Consider the following 17,912-nt stretch of genomic DNA (forward strand, 5'->3'; position numbering starts at 1 on the left):
GTTGCTAAGTGCTGATTCCCCGGTTCATTGGTGGTGCTAAGTGCGATATCCACCGTATCTCTGAAATAAAAAGGGGGTTGCTATGTGCTGATTCCCCCAAGGGGTTGCTAAGTGCTGATTCCCCGATTAAGTAGTGGTGCTAAGTGCGAGATCCACCAATAACGGTTAACATTCCGAGTGCTCAACGAAAAAGTGTGGAAGGTGAATATTGCCATATGGTGGAAATTTTATGGGGCAAATTTTGAGTTGGATACTAAATCGATCCATGTATGAGATGGGAGAAAATATCAAAAACGAAAAAAGGAACGATTTAGTTATAAACTGTGTTGAACAACAGCAGATGGGTAACTTTGAAAAATCACCATAAATGGTGGAAAATGAATGGGAAGCTGAATAATATATGAAATTGAAGCTGAATGTGTCTATTTTCATATGGAATAAATAGAATAAGCAAAAGAGTTGTATTTTTGGAGATATCTGAATTTTACTGAAACAGGGCTGGATTGATTTCGGGATCCCCTGTTCTATCTTTGGAAAATCACCAAAAATTGTAAAAAAATAATTATGGTGTGAAATTTATATTCCTGGATTCCTTATTGACTCTATTTTTAATAGAAACAAGCGAAACCATTTTTAAAATTTTGTACAGAGAGTTAAGTGAATTTTTTGAGGAAGGGTCAGAACCGTTGGGCAGTGAAACAGGGGAAGTTTTAATGAATAAACTGTACTAATTGGCTGGGTAAAAAAATTCTGAAATTTTTATGGTGAAATGGTATATGAGTCTAGTTTCAGGGAAAATTTACGAAACTCAATTTGGAGCCCTGTAGCTCCGGATAAAAATAAATTAGCGACTATGACGCAGAAAAACAGTTTGCTGGAAATTGCCTAAACAATGAAGTTATTCATGAATAAGTTTATATTTTGGTGTAGTTATGTGAGTAATTACTTATTTATCATGTGTTTACTTACTAAGCTATATGCTTACTCGATTTTATTTTTCTCTTGGTTATAGTGACTTCCAACAACTCGGAAATTGGAACGAAGTCAGACAATCATCTACACTATCCTTCACATTTGGGGTATTTTACTACTAGTGTTCCGAAATTTTATGGCATGTATAGACACTTTATGTAATGTGGGATCATCATGTAAATATATGTTATGGTTCCCTTTTAAATGTAGTGTTTATTAATAGTTAAACTATATGTGTGTTTATACAAATGAAATTGGTTGGTATATTGGAATGTGTTCTAAATTTGCAGGAGGTTTAAGCAAAAATAAGTAGGAATGCTGTCGAAAATTTTTAAAAATTTAGTAATACCTCATACTCTGTTCCGGTAAGGAATACCGGTAAGGGGTGTTACACACTCGAACTTAACATCCTTTTGAAGTAGCTTCGTCATTGGTGTGGCTATCATCGAGAAACCTTTCACAAATCGTCGGTAATAACCGGCGAGCCCCAAAAAGCTCCGAACTTCAGTAATATTTCTCGGAGGTTTCCAGTCAAGTATGGCTGAAATTTTGTTCGGGTCAACTCGAATACCCGACGCGGATACCACATGACCCAAGAAGCTAACCTCTCTTAACCAGAACTCACACTTACTGAACTTAGCATATAACTGCTTATCCCGCAAAATTTGCAGCACTAGCCTCAGATGCTCAGCATGTTCGGTCTCGTCTCTTGAATAGACCAAAATGTCATCAATGAACACCACTACGAACCGATCCAAATATGGTCTGAAGATCCGATTCATCAAATCCATAAATACTGCAGGGGCATTAGTGAGCCCAAACGGCATCACTAAGAATTCGTAGTGACCATATCTCGTTCTGAAGGCAGTTTTAGGAATATCTGGATCTCGAATTCGCAACTGATAATAGCCCGATCTCAAATCTATTTTTGAGAACACTGAGGCTCCCTTCAGTTGGTCGAACAAATCATCGATGCGCGGCAACGGATATTTGTTCTTTATCGTCACTTTATTCAGCTGACGATAGTCAATGCACAACCTCATGGTTCTGTCCTTCTTTTTCACGAACAATACTGGTGCACCCCAAGGTGAGAAACTTGGTCGAGCGAAACCTCTATCCGTCAGTTCTTGCAACTGAGCTTTCAACTCCTTTAACTCAGTTGGTGCCATACGATACGGAGCTATCGAAATCGACGTAGTCCCAGGTACAAGCTCAATACCAAACTCTACCTCCCGAACAGGTGGTAAACCCGGTAATTCTTTCGGAAAAACATCCGGGTATTCACAAACCACCGGCACAGATTCGGGTTTCTTTTCTAATTCTCTGTCACCAAGTACATACGCAAGGTATGCTTCGCACCCTTTTCTTACATATTTCTGTGCCAACATTGCTGATATTACAGCTGGCATCCCCTTCAAGTCCGCAGACTCAATTCGGACTACTTCGTTATTTGCGCACCTCAGATCAATAGTCTTGCTCTTGCAATTCACAATCGCATCATGCGCGGTCAACCAATCCAACCCAAGGATAACATCAAATTCATCAAACGGCAAAAGCATCAAGTCCGCTGGAAAACAGGAACCTCGAATTTCCAGGGGACATTTCTTACACACTTTGTCGACAAGCACGTAACGACCCAAGGGATTTGACACCCGAATTACGAACTCAGTAGACTCAATAGGTAAAGTCTTACTGGATGCTAAGGTTTCACATATGTAAGAGTGAGTAGAACCGGGGTCAATCAAAGCAATTACATTAGTATCAAAGAGGGTGAATGTACCGGTAATAACATCAGGCGAAGAAGCATCCTCGCGGGCACGTATAGCATAAGCTCTAGCAGGCGCACGGGCTTCGGATCTGGTTATATCATCTCTAGATCCTCTCTGACCACCACCAGCATTGCCTATATTTCCAGATGGTCTACCTCGAGCAGTGGTAGCACCCGGTCTCCCACCCTGACTTGCATTCTGTCCCGACAACCTCGGGCAATCTTTAATGAAGTGGTCAACTGATCCGCATTTGTAACAAGAGCGGTCAGGAAATCTACAACTCCCCGAATGCCATTTACCGCAATATCGGCATTTCGTCCTGTCTCGACGTTCATTCCCAACACTGGCGACCGAAGTGCCTCGTGTACCCACAGGGGGTCGATCACGATCTCGTCCAAAAAGGCCCGAAATGCCTCTAAACTGGCCCGCATCATCTCGAAATCTCTTCGATGTCTGTTGAATAGACCTTCCCGAGGATCTTTTACGAAACTCTCTAGTTCCCTCATCAACTCTTTGCTTTTCTTTTCTAAGCTCTTCGGCTTTACAAGCTCGTTCAACAAGTACCACGAACTCTCGTATTTCAAGAACGCCAACGAACATTTTTATATCTTCATTCAGCCCCTCCTCGAAGCGTTTACACATAATAGCTTCGGACGAAATACATTCCCGAGCGTATTTGCTAAGTCTAACAAATTTTCGTTCGTAATCAGTAACCGACATGGAGCCTTGCTTAAGCTCAAGAAATTCCTTCCGTTTTTGATCAACAAATCTCTGACTGATATACTTTTTCCGAAACTCAGTTTGGAAAAACTCCCAAGTTACTTGCTCTCGGGGCACAATAGAAGTCAGAGTACTCCACCAATAGTAGGCAGAATCACGTAGCAAGGAGATAGCACACTTTAGGCATTCATCGGGTGTACAAGATAGCTCATCGAGTACCCGGATAGTGTTGTCCAGCCAAAATTCAGCTTGCTCGGCATCATCGCTATCCATAGCCTTAAATTCAGTAGCCCCATGTTTTCGGATTCTGTCAACTGGGGGCTTATTTGACCTTATTTGGTCCGTTACCGGTGGTATTGTAGGTGCGGGGGTAGTATTTGTCGGGAATGGAGGTTGTGGAACAGCCATATTAGTTCGAATGTATTGGTTAAACCAATCATTCATCACGCTATAGAATGCTTGTCTAGCTTCATCATTCGGATTACTAGCATTAGGTTGAGAGTCCGCCGGCACTGTCCCTTGTGGGGGAGCAGGCGCTACACTCTCAAGATCATCAGCTACCTCTCGGTCACGATCGGGATCCATTACTATAAATAAACACATTTACGATTGTCAGAAATCACCACACTATCAAGTAATCACATAAAATGGCATGTATAGCTAGACCCAAAACATTACGGTAGTCCTAGAATCGACTAAACCGCAGCTCTGATACCAATAAAATGTAACACCCCGAACCCGAGACCGACACCGGAGTCGGACACGAGATGTTAACAAACTTTGGAAATTTTTCCAGACACTGCCCAGTCTGAGTACTAGTCGCTTCAAAAATCATATCTTGAGTTTCACAACTCGAAAATCAGTTTTGTGATTTTTCCCTGAAACTAGACTCATGTCCCCACCTATGTATTTTTTTCTAGAATTTTTGGTCCGGCCAATTAGTACAGTTTATTAGTCAAAGTCTCCCATGTTACAGGGGTCGACTACACTGACCTTTTCCCATTACGACTGGGATATCTCTCTGCACAGAGCTTCAATACTGATGTCGTTTGTTTCTGTGGAAACTAGACTCAGAGAGGAATCCATACATATATGGTATGACCCCTAATTATCTCTGGTCAATTTATAGTGAATTTCCAAAGTCGGAACAGGGAATTCAGAAACTGTTCTGGCCTTGTTCCACAAGAACCCGAATATCTCTTACTGTACTGTTCCTATGATTGTTTCGTTACTTCCATATGAAAGTAGATTCATCAAGGTTCGATTACATAATTTATTCACTATTTAATTCCACTCCTACGAATTCTTGTGATTTTTCCAATCCACACCACAGCTGTTTTCCGCTTCTGTTTTCAAAGTAAACCTTACCTAATTTGGGGTTTCATGGACCAACTAGGGCCTTGTCACACATAAGCCCACATATGATCATACTTAGCCATTCTAGTGGCTGATCATTTGCTCAACACTACCATTCCAACTATAGTTACATCATGAAACCATCTATACATTCATAAATACGAATGGTCTAATGCCATACTCCACTTCTACAAGCCATTTTCGCATGGCTGTACACTTATACATTTCATAACGTACTCGAAAGACAACAATGGGTAGTCCTATACATGCCATATCAAAATTCAACCAAAATAGTACCCAAAAGAGCCTTTGATAGTGTGGGCGACTTCGACTTCAAGATCCCGAGTCCGATAGCTGGAGAACCAAAAATCTATAGAACAGAGGAGCAATGTAACGAGTAAGCAATTTATGCTTAGTAAGTTTGAGCAAGGAATTTCAGCATGCACAAAGAATAGCACACATTTAGCTAAACGGAATATTTCATAATACGCAATTTACCGATATCAAACTTGCTTCACAACATTAACAACCCTTATGTACATACACAATAAACTAACTTGGCCGAAGGCCGGTAGCTCGTTTATCAACTGAGCGAACATTTATTTGTAAGGGCTTGATTAATTTCAACACATACGTAACATATCCCCATATTGGGATGTTTTTCGAGTATTCGCTGAAATTTTACAGCAAGCTCATTCATTACCAAATCACGTACCTTCGGGATTTAACCGGATATAGCTCCTCGTTCAAATGCCTTCGGGACATAGCCCGGTTTTAGTAACTCACACACAATGCCTTCGGGACATAACCCGGATTTAACAACTCGCACGAATGCCTTCGGGACTTAACCCGGATTTAATAACTCGCACGAATGCCTTCGGGACTTAACCCGGATTTAACAACTCGCACGAATGCCTTCGGGACTTAACCCGGATTTAGTATCTCGCACAAAGGCCTTCGGATCTTAGTCCGGATATATTCACTTAGCACAAAGCCTTCGGGACTTAGCCCGGACAGCATTCAATTAATCATGCACATCTAACAATAATTCATGGCACATTCATATTTCATTTTCGTTTACGAAACTCAACCACAAGGCACATATTGTCCTTGCACATTCGGCTCAATAGCCACACATAGAGCATGATTTAATCACATCGAAATTTAAGCTCTCTTACTCAAGAACTTACCTCGGGTGTTGTCGAACGATTCCGCTAGCTATTCAACCACTTTTTCCTTCCCTTTATCGGTTTTATTTCCCATTTGCTCTTGAGCTTAATCAAACAAATAAATTGATTTCATCATTTAGGCATCAAAAGATGAACACAAGGCACTTAGCCCATATTTATACATTAGACATTAAAGTCTCATACATGCAAAAATCATGCATCAACACAACATATTAGCTAATTTCTTTCCCCTTGGCCGAATATGCATGTCCATTTTTGGGGTCGATTTCAACACTTAATACACACATATACACACTAGTAAAGCATCCTCCCCCTTTTCATCAATTTAACACATGCATTGCTCATTAACATGCAAAGTTACATTCGGCCTTAGCACACATCTTGCTAGCCGATTCTTCTCCATTTAGCAACCAATGCACATATGTGCTCACACAAAAATGCTAAAAAGGAGGTTCAAGAATCAACAAGCCATCATCACATGCATCATTAAAAAACTTCATATTTTGCATGCAATGACATTAACACAACCTCCACCTAGGCCGAATCTTAACTCATCCTCTTGCCTCATCACCACAACATCAAACATCAACCAAGAATGATGCATCCATGGTCAAGTGCCATTTCCATCACATAGCAAGATTTAGACCATGGGCTAGGTAGAACTCAAGCTAACAACTAAAACATGCATGCATCTCATGGAACATCATCAAACATACCTTAGCCTAGCTACATGCATGGCCGAATCTCTTCACCTTTCTTCTTCTTTCCTCCTTAAAATTTTTGGCCAAGGATGAACCAAAGGATGAGAAAATTTTTCTTTGTTTTTCTTTCTAGTTTTGGCAAGCATGAAGATGAGAAAAGGATGAACAAAATTTTTTTCTCTTTTCTTCTCTTTAGCTCACGGCAATGGGGGGGCATCTACACATTTTTTTTTCTTTTGTTTTCATTTCTTTATCACCCATACTCCTTATTTTATTCTTCCACTAACAAAACATGTTTCATGACATGTTTTGCCCATCATTCCTTGTCATGGCCGGCCACTACTCATTAGGGGGGAAATTTGACATGCAAGTCCCCCCCTTTGTCCACATGCACTAATAGGTCCTCACACATTGACCTATCACATTTTAGAATTTTCTCACATAAGTCCTATTAACTAAATTCACATGAAATCAACCAAATTGAAGCTTGAAATTTTCACACATTCATTATTACATATTCTAGACAATAAGTATCACATTCAAACATTTTAGTGACTCGGTTTAGCGGTCCCGAAACCACTTCCCGACTAGGGTCAACTTTGGGCTGTCACAGGTTGAGCTCTGAACATTAAAGTCTCGATATCAGGTTCAGTTTCTGGTTGCATTGGTTCCACCTTATCAGAGACTTCAACCGATTGCACTGGCTCGATCTTTATGGGATCTTTTTCTTCTTTTTCTGGATCCTCACTTTTTTTAACTCGTTGCTGTAGAACAGAGTCTCCAGCTGTTTGATAGAGGTCCCAATCTGTGATTGTGCCCTGGCTATAGCTTGTCTTCTTTACGTTTGCAAGAATTTTAGCTTTCAAGCACATAATTATTATCGTAAAGGGAAACAAAGCTGGTCCAGAATGTGAACGTCTAACGACACAATTCTGCATTTCCCTCAGGATGATTTTTCCCACATCAATGGTCTTCCCAGTTAAAATCGAGTATAATAAGACCTGTCACTCTAATGTGATTGTAGTCCTATGTGAGCTAGGCATAAGGCTGAATCGGATGAAGTAGAACCATACCTTTGTGAGTGGTGTCAAATATTCTCTTCGACAAGTGTGGATTCCTTGCTTTAACATAGTCCACTTAGAAACTGAAACTGTAAGTTCCTAGAGAATTTCTTGCAAATTTTCAGACTCTATATTGCTCATCAAGGAAGAATATTCATCGTTTTCAAAATCAGGCAATTCAAAGAACTCATTAATAGCGTTTGAAGTTATTATAACCTTGATTCCACGAACTGGAACTTCCGCCAACTCGCTTGAGGTTAAATTCGCATAGAATTCGCGTACTAACTCGTCATCCACACTAGGTCTCTTTTCACAAAACAACTCCCAATTGAGAGTTTCAAAAACCTAACAAATACGCACCATAAAACTAATATAGTTGCTTTCTTTCAATGTGAAACCTTTCTCTGGATGCATCTGTTGATTCTTGAAGATACTCTCGTATCTTGCTTTGGCTTCTTCACAGTGGAACTTATTTTGTGATTCGTCAATTTGGGCAGATGCATGAGTTTTCGTGAGAGGCATGATTAACCTGATCATAAGATGGTAAAAATTATTCTCTCAAAAATTTAATTAATATAAAATATTAATAATTCAATAAATTGAAAAATTAGATAATTAACTTAAATTTTAGGAGAAAAAATGGTCTTACCACATTTTTTGTAAAAATTAAGAGCTCTTAAGAAAAATAATTTTGAATCAAAAGATGGCAAATCAAAATAGGTTGAGGGGTTTTTGGCTAAGGATGGGTGAAAGGGTGGTGTACCGCTCGGGTATGCAAGGCAGCAGCGTGCAGCAGGGGATGTATGTGAGTAACGTACGGATCGCTAAGCAGGCTTGGTGTGGGCATGCGCGAGGTGCTGCTGACCTATCAGTTGGGCAATGCTGTCGTTAGGGAATTGCTAGGAGGTTTCGGCACTTAAGGGTTTTGGTATTTTTGGAGGGAATGGTGTATGAATGAAAAAAAAATAAGAACAGATGGGTCGAATTTATAGTGAAAGGAGTGGGAGCTAGAGTATAATTCTTAAAAATTCTAAGTTTTAATTCTACTCAAAGTAAATAACAATTAATAATTAATATAATGCATATTAAATTATTATTTTCTATAAATTTATTAAGATAACAACTTATCAAATAAAATATGATTAAATTGAAACTAATCCTAACTCTAAAAAAAGCTAATAATAATTAATATATATTATAATGGATATAATTATATATTAATAATTATCATCTTTTTTTTTATTGAACTAAAAACATTTATTCTAGTTGCTTTTTGAAAATATTTACAAAAAGAGGCATCTAATTTTTAATATTTACAAAAAAGCAACCAAATTTTTAAAAATAATTCAATTAAGTTCCTAGACTTAATGAAAATTCAAAATTGAGTTGCAACATAAAACTTGGATCAAAATTGAGCCTTTTATTTGAAAAAACTAAAAATTTATTTTGTCATTTAGGGAATAATCTTGGGAAATTATGTTAAAATCAATTCCTAGGAAAGATTGGAGAGGTCACAAGCGGTCCCGCTTAAGTTCCAATCTCCTAGACAGAATTTATTTAAACACACTAATCTCGAAAATATACCCTAAATCATTTATTCAAACAGAAGAACAAGAAAAATTAAATATCTGATAAAATGAACAAGGTTTGATTCCGTTCAATTTTATCTCCCCAGTAATGTTTCAAGCGTTGAACATTAACTCGAAAATTACCTCCCTTACCTTGAAGTTCAACAACTTCGTATGGATAGAACCTTAATCTGGAATTGAATAACAAGACTTACTAACCTGCTTTAAATTCTCGAACTCGAATGTGCTTCTCATGCTAATTCTTGAGTCTCTCCTTAAGTAATTTGGAATTCTCGTATGAAAACATTCAGAATTCTTCTAACTCGTTAAGTTGAAGCATCAATTTCTCTTTGGCACTTTTAAGATCCAAGTTGAGTTGTTGGAGAGCCTAGTAAGCTTTGTGTCCTAACTCTAAGGGTAGATGGTAGGCTTTTCCAAAGACTAACCTATAGGGTGACATCCTTAAAGGTGTCTTGTACACTATCTTGTAAGCCCATAAAGCATCATCCAGTCTTTTGGACCAATCTCGTCAGTTTGGGAAAACTACCTTCTCAAGTACGCCTTGGATCTCCTTGTTTGCCAGTTCAGCTTGCCCACTCGTCTACTGATGGTAAGCTGTAGCAACCTTGTGTTTCACTCTATGTTTATCTAATAACCATTTCAACCACTTGTTCACAAAATGGGACCCTTCATCACTTATGATGGCTCTTGAGGTTCCAAACCTTGTGAACACATGTTTCTGCAAAAACTTCATTACAACCTTAGCATCGTTTGTCGGATATGCCTCTGCCTCAACCCACTTAGACACATAGTCTACTGCTACTAATATGTACTTGTGACCAAAATAAAGAGGGAAAGGATCGAGAAAGTCAATACGCCAAACATCGAATAATTCTACCTCAATGATGTTTGTTTGAGGCATCTCATTTCTGTTGGTGACATTTTTGACCCTCTGACATCGATCACAACCCTTTACATAAGCATATGCATCTTTGAATAGTGTTGGCCAAAAGAATTTGGCTTGCAATACCTTGGCTACAGTACATGTACCTCCGAAGTGTCCCCCACTCGAAGCTGAGTGACAATGGTATAAAATCTTATGTACTTCATCTTCTGCCACGCAGCTCTTGATCATTTGATCTGCACACTTTTTACACAAATACGATTCTTCCCAAAAATAGTAATTCACATCGTGAATAAAATTTTTCTTTTGATGATACGTTTTATCAATTGACATCAAACCACAAGCTAAAAAGTTAGCAATATCAGTAAACCAAGGGGTATTATGGACCTAATTTACCTTCAGTATATGTTCATCTGGAAACATCTATCGAAATGGCATAAGAGGAGAGTTCCATTCTTGCGGCTCTAATCTTGACAAGTGATCTGCTACTTGGTTTTTCACTCCCTTTTGATCTTGAATTTCTAGATCGAACTCTTGAAGTAGAAGTACTCATTTGATGAGTCTTGGCTTAGCATCTTTCTTGGCAAGTAAATACTTAATTATCTAGTGGTCCGTATAAACAGTCACTTGGGTACCTACAAGATAAGATCGAAACTTGTCAAAAGCAAACACAATAGCAAGTAACTCTTTTCTGTTACCGTGTAATTCAGTTGAGCTCCTGTCAGAGTCTGACTTGTATAGTAGATGGGATGAAAAACTTTACTAACTAATGACAACTCAGATTGCGAAGTCACTTATGTCACCCATCAATTCAAATGGAAAATCCCAGTTTGGTGTGACTATTATGGGTGCCGAGACTAACCGAAGCTTCAAATCTTTGAAAGCGCTTAAGCATTCCTCATCAAATTTAAACGCCATGTCCTTCTACAATAATTTGCATAAGGGTTTAGCGACTTTGGAGAAGTCTTTGATGAATCTTGTTATCCGATGCCCTAGAACAATACCTTCTTGTACCATGAAATGACACTTTTCCCAGTTAAGTACAAGGTTTGTTTCTTCGCATCGCCTTAGTACCTTGGCTAGATTGGCTAGGCAATCATCATATGTATCTCCGAATACTGAAAAATCATCCATAAAAACTTCCAAATATTTGTCAACCATGTTAGTAAAACTAGACATCATACATCTTTGAAATGTAGCAGGTGCATTACATAAACCAAATGGCATGCTTCTAAATGAAAATGTACCATACGGGCAGGTAAATGTTGTCTTGTGCTGATCTTTCGATGCTACTGTAATCTGATTATACCCTGAGTATCCATCGAGAAAATAGTAATAGTCTCGCCTTGTGAGTGTATCCAGCATCTGGTCCAAAAACGACAAAGGAAAGTGATCTTTTCGAGTTGCCTTGTTCAGCTTTCGGTAATCGATGCAAATTCCCCATCCCGTAACTCTTCTAGTCGGTATCAACCTGTTATTCTCATTTTCAAAAACCGTGATACCTCCTTTCTTTGGCACGCAGTGGACCAGACTTACCCATGAACTATCTGAGATAGGGTAAATTATACCCGTATCTAGCCACTTGATGATTTCTTTCTTGATTACGTCCTTCATGATGGGGTCCAGTGTTCGTTCTCCATCAATCGTCCCTTTTTCGCCATCTTCTAAGATAATCTTGTGCATGCATACAGATGGACTAATTCCACGAATATCAGCTATGGTCCATCCGGTAGCCTTCCTAAATTGTTTCAACACTAGGATGAATTTCTCTTCTTGCTCAGTAGTTAATTCTTTTGAAACAATCACAGGAAAAGTAGAAGAGTTACCTAAATAAACATATTTCAAATTTGAGGGAAGTACCTTTAGTTCTAATTTAGGTGGCTCCTCGAATAACGCTTTTGGTTGGGCATAATCCTTTTTCTCTAACTCCAAATATTCAAAGGGGGGTTGTGAATTAAATCCCTTTTGATTAGCTTCTAACAAAGCTAAGTATTCATCCTCCACTTCATCATTTGGAGGATCTGATATCAAAATTTGTTTAATGGGTCCTCAACATAATTGAGTTCCTTCTCCACTATTAAATCCTCTAAATCGGACACTGCAGAACAATCATCAATTGTGTCAGGAAATTGCATGGACTTAAAAATTTTAAATGTTACTTGATCATCCTGAACACGCATAGTAAGCGTTCCCTTCTGCACATCAATAAGGGTCCTTTCGGTTGCTTAGAATGGTCTTTCTAGGATGATTGACACCTCTTTGTCTTCTTCAAAGTCTGGAATCACAAAGTCAGTAGGAAAGATAAATTTATCTACACGTACCAATACGTCCTCGATTTTTTCTTCTGGATGTGCTAATGATCGATCTACTAATTGATGTGTAACCGTAGTAAACTTCCCCTATCCCCAACTTCCTAAATATTGGCATGGGCATGAAGTTGATACTCACACCCAAGTCACATAGTGCCTTAGCACAATATGTTGCTCCAGTATTGCAAGGTATGGTAAAACATCTAGGATCCTTCAATTTTGGGGGTATTTTGTCTTGAAGATGTGCACTGCATTTCTTCGTTAGGGCTACGTCTCAAATTCTCCAAGCCTTCGTTTTTTAGACAGGATATCCTTCATGAATATGACGTAGTTCGACATTTGTTCAAGTGCTTCAACGAATGGGATGTTGATATGAAGTTTCTTGAGTACGTCTAGGAACTTCTTGAATTGAATTTCCTGCTTTTGCTTCTAAAGTGTTTGAGGGTTGGGTGGTGGAGGTTTCTTTACTAGAACTGGTTGATTCATTTTCTATGGCAATTTTCGAAGCTTAATACTACTATATCCATATCATTCGTATATTAAGATTTTCTTTCAATCTTATAACATTACAAAATATATATCGAGCATATCACAAAACATACATTTCATAAACTGAATATTAAACATATCACTTCAATACGCGCGCATATTAAACTTAATAATCAATATCACACGGCTTATAAACCAAAGCACATTCAGCATAAGCAACTTCACTAAATGGTCAAGCATAGAATTTTAAACATCAAAGTCATGTGCGCATTTTACGTAATCAATATGAACCATTTAAAGAAAATGCGTAATTCAAATTATAGTATACTCAACTTGCAATTTCATTAACCAAGCCAACCCACATATGCTTAGCCATTCATCGCATGATCTATTCGACTAGTACATTAATCAAGTTAAATTATCCACACAACATACTAGACATATAAATATATATATTACACATAGGCAAGCATCATTTCAAAACCAAATATACCTCTTCTCTTATCACAAGTTTATGCGCATATGACCATATCAAATTGAATCAATTTGAGTACAAATAATAACTAAAATTTCACCCAATTCACATGCTAATTACCATGCCTAAAATATATACAGATAACCAATCAATTAATTACATATAAATATTCGGTCAACCAAAATAACTTCCATACATAACACTTAAACTATAATCGTTATTTGCCATCCTAATCTGAACTTAAATAACTAACCATTCAAGCATAATTTATGCACATATTTATCATCACAAACCTAATCAAGATATCCAAAGCAAAATTGATCTTATTATAGACATATACATCTATTAGCTAACATGACATATGCATATATATATATTCAATTTACCTATCTTTAGCCGAACATGAATGTGCATCATTTACTAATTTTAACCCTATTTACAACACAATTATACATCAATCTATAAGTCTATAATTAGCCGAACCAAATACTAATTCCACAAATCTTAGTAAAATCATCACATAGTATTTGAAACCACACCAAAATAATTTATCAAACAATCAACATATTCATTTCTTACTTCACCAACCGTTCCTAAAAGACAATTACCAACAATAACATAAACTTTACTTAACCAATATAACACATATCATTAACCGAACATACATTCAACCCTTATCTCATTACTAAACTAAATTTATAAGACCATCATATATTAACATTAGTTAATTCATAAACCATTCATGAAATTACTCATGCCAAATCATATACCACACACATATGCTATGAAACTTAATTCCCAACATGAGCTTAAACCATGACCAATAATGCATAAACATAAGCATCATTTCTAGCCATTTTTGCATGGCTTAAATTTATTCAATTTCAAAACCAAACAAAACAAATGCTAGCCTATACATGCCATAAGTTCAAAATTCAAGCTTTTAAAATACCAAAATAGCATTCGATAGTGTGGCGAATTTCCTTGATGATCCCTGAGCTCGTAACTAGCTTCCAAAATCTAAAAAAATACACCAAATGAACACACAAAGTAAGCTTAGAAAGCTTAGTAAGTCATCAGACATAAAGTATAATAAGGACATTAACAACTTTTTTCTATTTGGCCGAATATAACTAAACTGATATATATATATATATAGTCACCTTTCACAAGTTATTTCACATGGTCACATAATTGCCTCAAAACTTATCTCTTCATTCGAATCTCATATAAACATAAAACATACCTGAATTATTTAATCTAAACTCATATTCGATCTTGCTTATCTTTACCCGTTAAACCATTCAGATTCATTAAGGATACTCAGATAGCTCAACAACTCATACAATGCCATCATCCCAGACGTGGTCTTACATGTAATCAAATATCGATGCCACTGTCCCAGACAGGGTCTTACACGAAATCATATACAATGCCAATGTCCCAGAAAGGGTCTTACACGAAATCATATACAATGCCAATGTCTAGACATGGTCTTACACGTAAATCTCAAATTGATGCCAACGTCCCAGACGTGGTCTTACACGTAATCACATACCAGAATCCTATGTCATGACATATGTATCCTAAATATTTCTATGGTTTGTACGGGGCTTTCGGGCGTCGTAATTCGATCGATTCATGCTCGTAACAAATCATAAAATGCTAAACTCAATTCGGTAATGTAGTTATACATACATACAATTCAATTCGGCTGTGTACATAAAAAATACATTCAATTTAATCATCATTTATTCACTTATGAACTTACCTCGTACGAAGATGAATGGATCGGGATGACTTTCGACAACTTTTGATTTCCCCCGACCCAAATCTGATTTCCTCTTTTCTTGATCTAAGTTAATACCAATTTGACTTGTTTAATCATATATTCATTCAAATTCATCCAAAAATACATAAATGAGTAATTTGCACTTTAGCCCCTAACATTTCACATTTTTAACAATTTAGTCCCTATTTCTCAAAACACAAAATATTCAAAATTTCACCACACCCTAGCGTAGCTGAATTTTACTAAGGTCCCTAGCAGCACAATTCTTTCATTTATTTCACATTTTGACCCCTAAATTTTCAAATTTGACAATTTAATCATTAAAACACATTTTTACCAAAAATCACTTAATTAAACATGGTAATCTAATAACTTATTTTTATTTTCCATCATCAAACAACAAAAACAACAATTTCTCATCAATGGAAAGTCAAAAAATACATAGCCAATTCAAAAATTCAAACATGGGCTAGCTACTATTTGAAGCAACGATCTCAAAAACGTAAAAATCATCAAAAACCAAGGAAATTACATACCTCAATCAAGAAAAACCAAGGCCGAACCTAGCTTGTTCTTTTTCTTTCTTTTTCTTTTACATTTTCGGTCAAAAGATGAACAAATATGCATGTTTTTATTTTATGTTTTATTATATTAACATATTTAACTAATTTACAAAACTAACCTTAATGATTTTAATGATAAAACCTTATAATATAAGCCCATTACTGTCCATGCATATTTTCAATGGTTAAAATACCACATAAGGACTCCACAATAAAAGAACACATCAACTTTTCACCTAATCAATTAAACCATAGCTTTTACATTTTTCGCGATTAAATCTTTTTTAAAAAATCAAGCACACAAATGATAAAATTTTCACACGAAACTTTCACAAATATTAATTCAAATATTGTAAACACCAAAAATAATTTTAAAATACTTTTTTGACTCAAATTTGTGGTCTCAAAACCATTGTCTGACTAGGGTCTAAACCGGGCTGTTACATTAGTTTTGAGTTCAGTTGCAAGCTGGCCCACTTGATTCTCCAAATTCCTTAAAGAGGCATCATGTTTCGCCATGTATGCCTTCAATAGGTTCTCTAGGCTACTGGATGGTTCAGCTTGGGTTGGTTTTTGAGCTTGTTGGGAAAAACTAGGTGGCTGGGTCGATAATTGTTACTTGTTCCTGCCCCTTGGTTACTCTAGGAAAAATTCAAGTGGTTTTACCATGATAGGTTATAGAAATGGGATTGCAGCCCTTGCCTTCCTCGATTTTGGTTTTGGTTACCCATGTAATACACAAATTCTGGGTTCGATGGACATTCTTCTAACAAATGTCATTCCCTACAATAAACACGGACTACATTTTCAAATTGATTCAGTGGTTGTGCTGCAAAACTATTACACCCATTAGTAGTAAGAATTTTTAACATTGAGGATATTGAAGATACTTGAGATGTGAGTGAAGTAAGAGCGTCTACTTCATGTATTCCAACGACTCGTCTCCCTGACGCTGCTCGATTGGTTGGCCATTGATAATTGCTGCTGGCAATCCTCTCAATGATTTCATAAGCCTCATTATAAGACTTAGAAAGGAGAGCACCATTAGCAGAAGCGTCCACTACCATCCTCGTGTGAGCATTGAGACCATTATAAAATGTCTCAAGTTGTATGCAATGTGGGATTCCGTGATGATGACACTTCTGTAATAATTCTTTGTACCTTTCCCATGCCTCGTACAATGACTCATCATCCATTTGTTGGAAAGGAGTGATCTTGTTCCTTAACTTAGCATTTTTGCTAGGTGGGAAATACTTCATAAGGAATTTTTCTGCTAACTCTTGCCATGTTGAAATTGAGTTTGGTGGTAATGAGTTCAACCAAGCTCGAGCTCTGTCCCTTAGTGAATATGGGAACAACTTCAATCATAATGCATCTTCAGGTACTCTGGCTAACTTGAAAGAATCGCTCACCTCCATAAACAGCCTAAAGTGTAGATGAGGATCTTCGGTAGGCATTCCACTAAATTGGCCTACTGTCTGAAGCATCTGGAACATGACTAGCTTCAACTCGAACTGTTGTGCCTTAATTTTGGGTCTCCTAATACCCGAATTAAGATCATGAAATATTGGCATGGAATACTGTCTCAAAGCTCTATACCTATCATCAACAATAAGGAGAGAATTTTGAGCAAGGTTTGCTCCATTTCCTTGATTCAAATTTTCGAAGTTCATCTCTTCAGTCCTTCTCTGACTTGCTTGTATTCTTCGATGTCGAAAAGTTCATTCAATCTCAGTACTTATAGGGAGTAAATCGATGATTTGATTAATACTCTTAAACACTTGAAATAATCACAGAAAAATTAACTAAGTTAAAATTTGAACAGAAAAATGAACCAAAATGCAAAACTAACAACTTAAAAAATAATGACTTTTTTAAAACACAGTCCCTGGCAACGGTGCCAAAAACTTGGAACGAGGGAAACGTGCAAGTGTACACAATCACAACAACTAATAAAGTGACAAGTAAATGTCGAGTTATCGTACCTACATGGACTGTGAAAAGAATTGTTTATGAATACTATTTGAAACACTTTGGTGAAGA

General features: G+C 37.1%; 1 non-coding gene across 1 annotated transcript; it reads left to right on the plus strand.

Moving 5' to 3' along the window:
• Nucleotides 1-16,991: 16,991 nt before the first annotated feature.
• On the plus strand, nt 16,992-17,098 carry LOC121222908 (small nucleolar RNA R71). Its single transcript, XR_005920278.1, has one exon. It is a non-coding gene; the product is annotated as a small nucleolar RNA R71 (small nucleolar RNA).
• The last annotated feature ends 814 nt before the right edge of the window (nt 17,099-17,912 follow it).

The sequence above is a fragment of the Gossypium hirsutum genome, chromosome D10, assembly GCF_007990345.1.
Source record: "Gossypium hirsutum isolate 1008001.06 chromosome D10, Gossypium_hirsutum_v2.1, whole genome shotgun sequence".
Classification (NCBI taxonomy): Eukaryota; Viridiplantae; Streptophyta; class Magnoliopsida; order Malvales; family Malvaceae; genus Gossypium; species Gossypium hirsutum.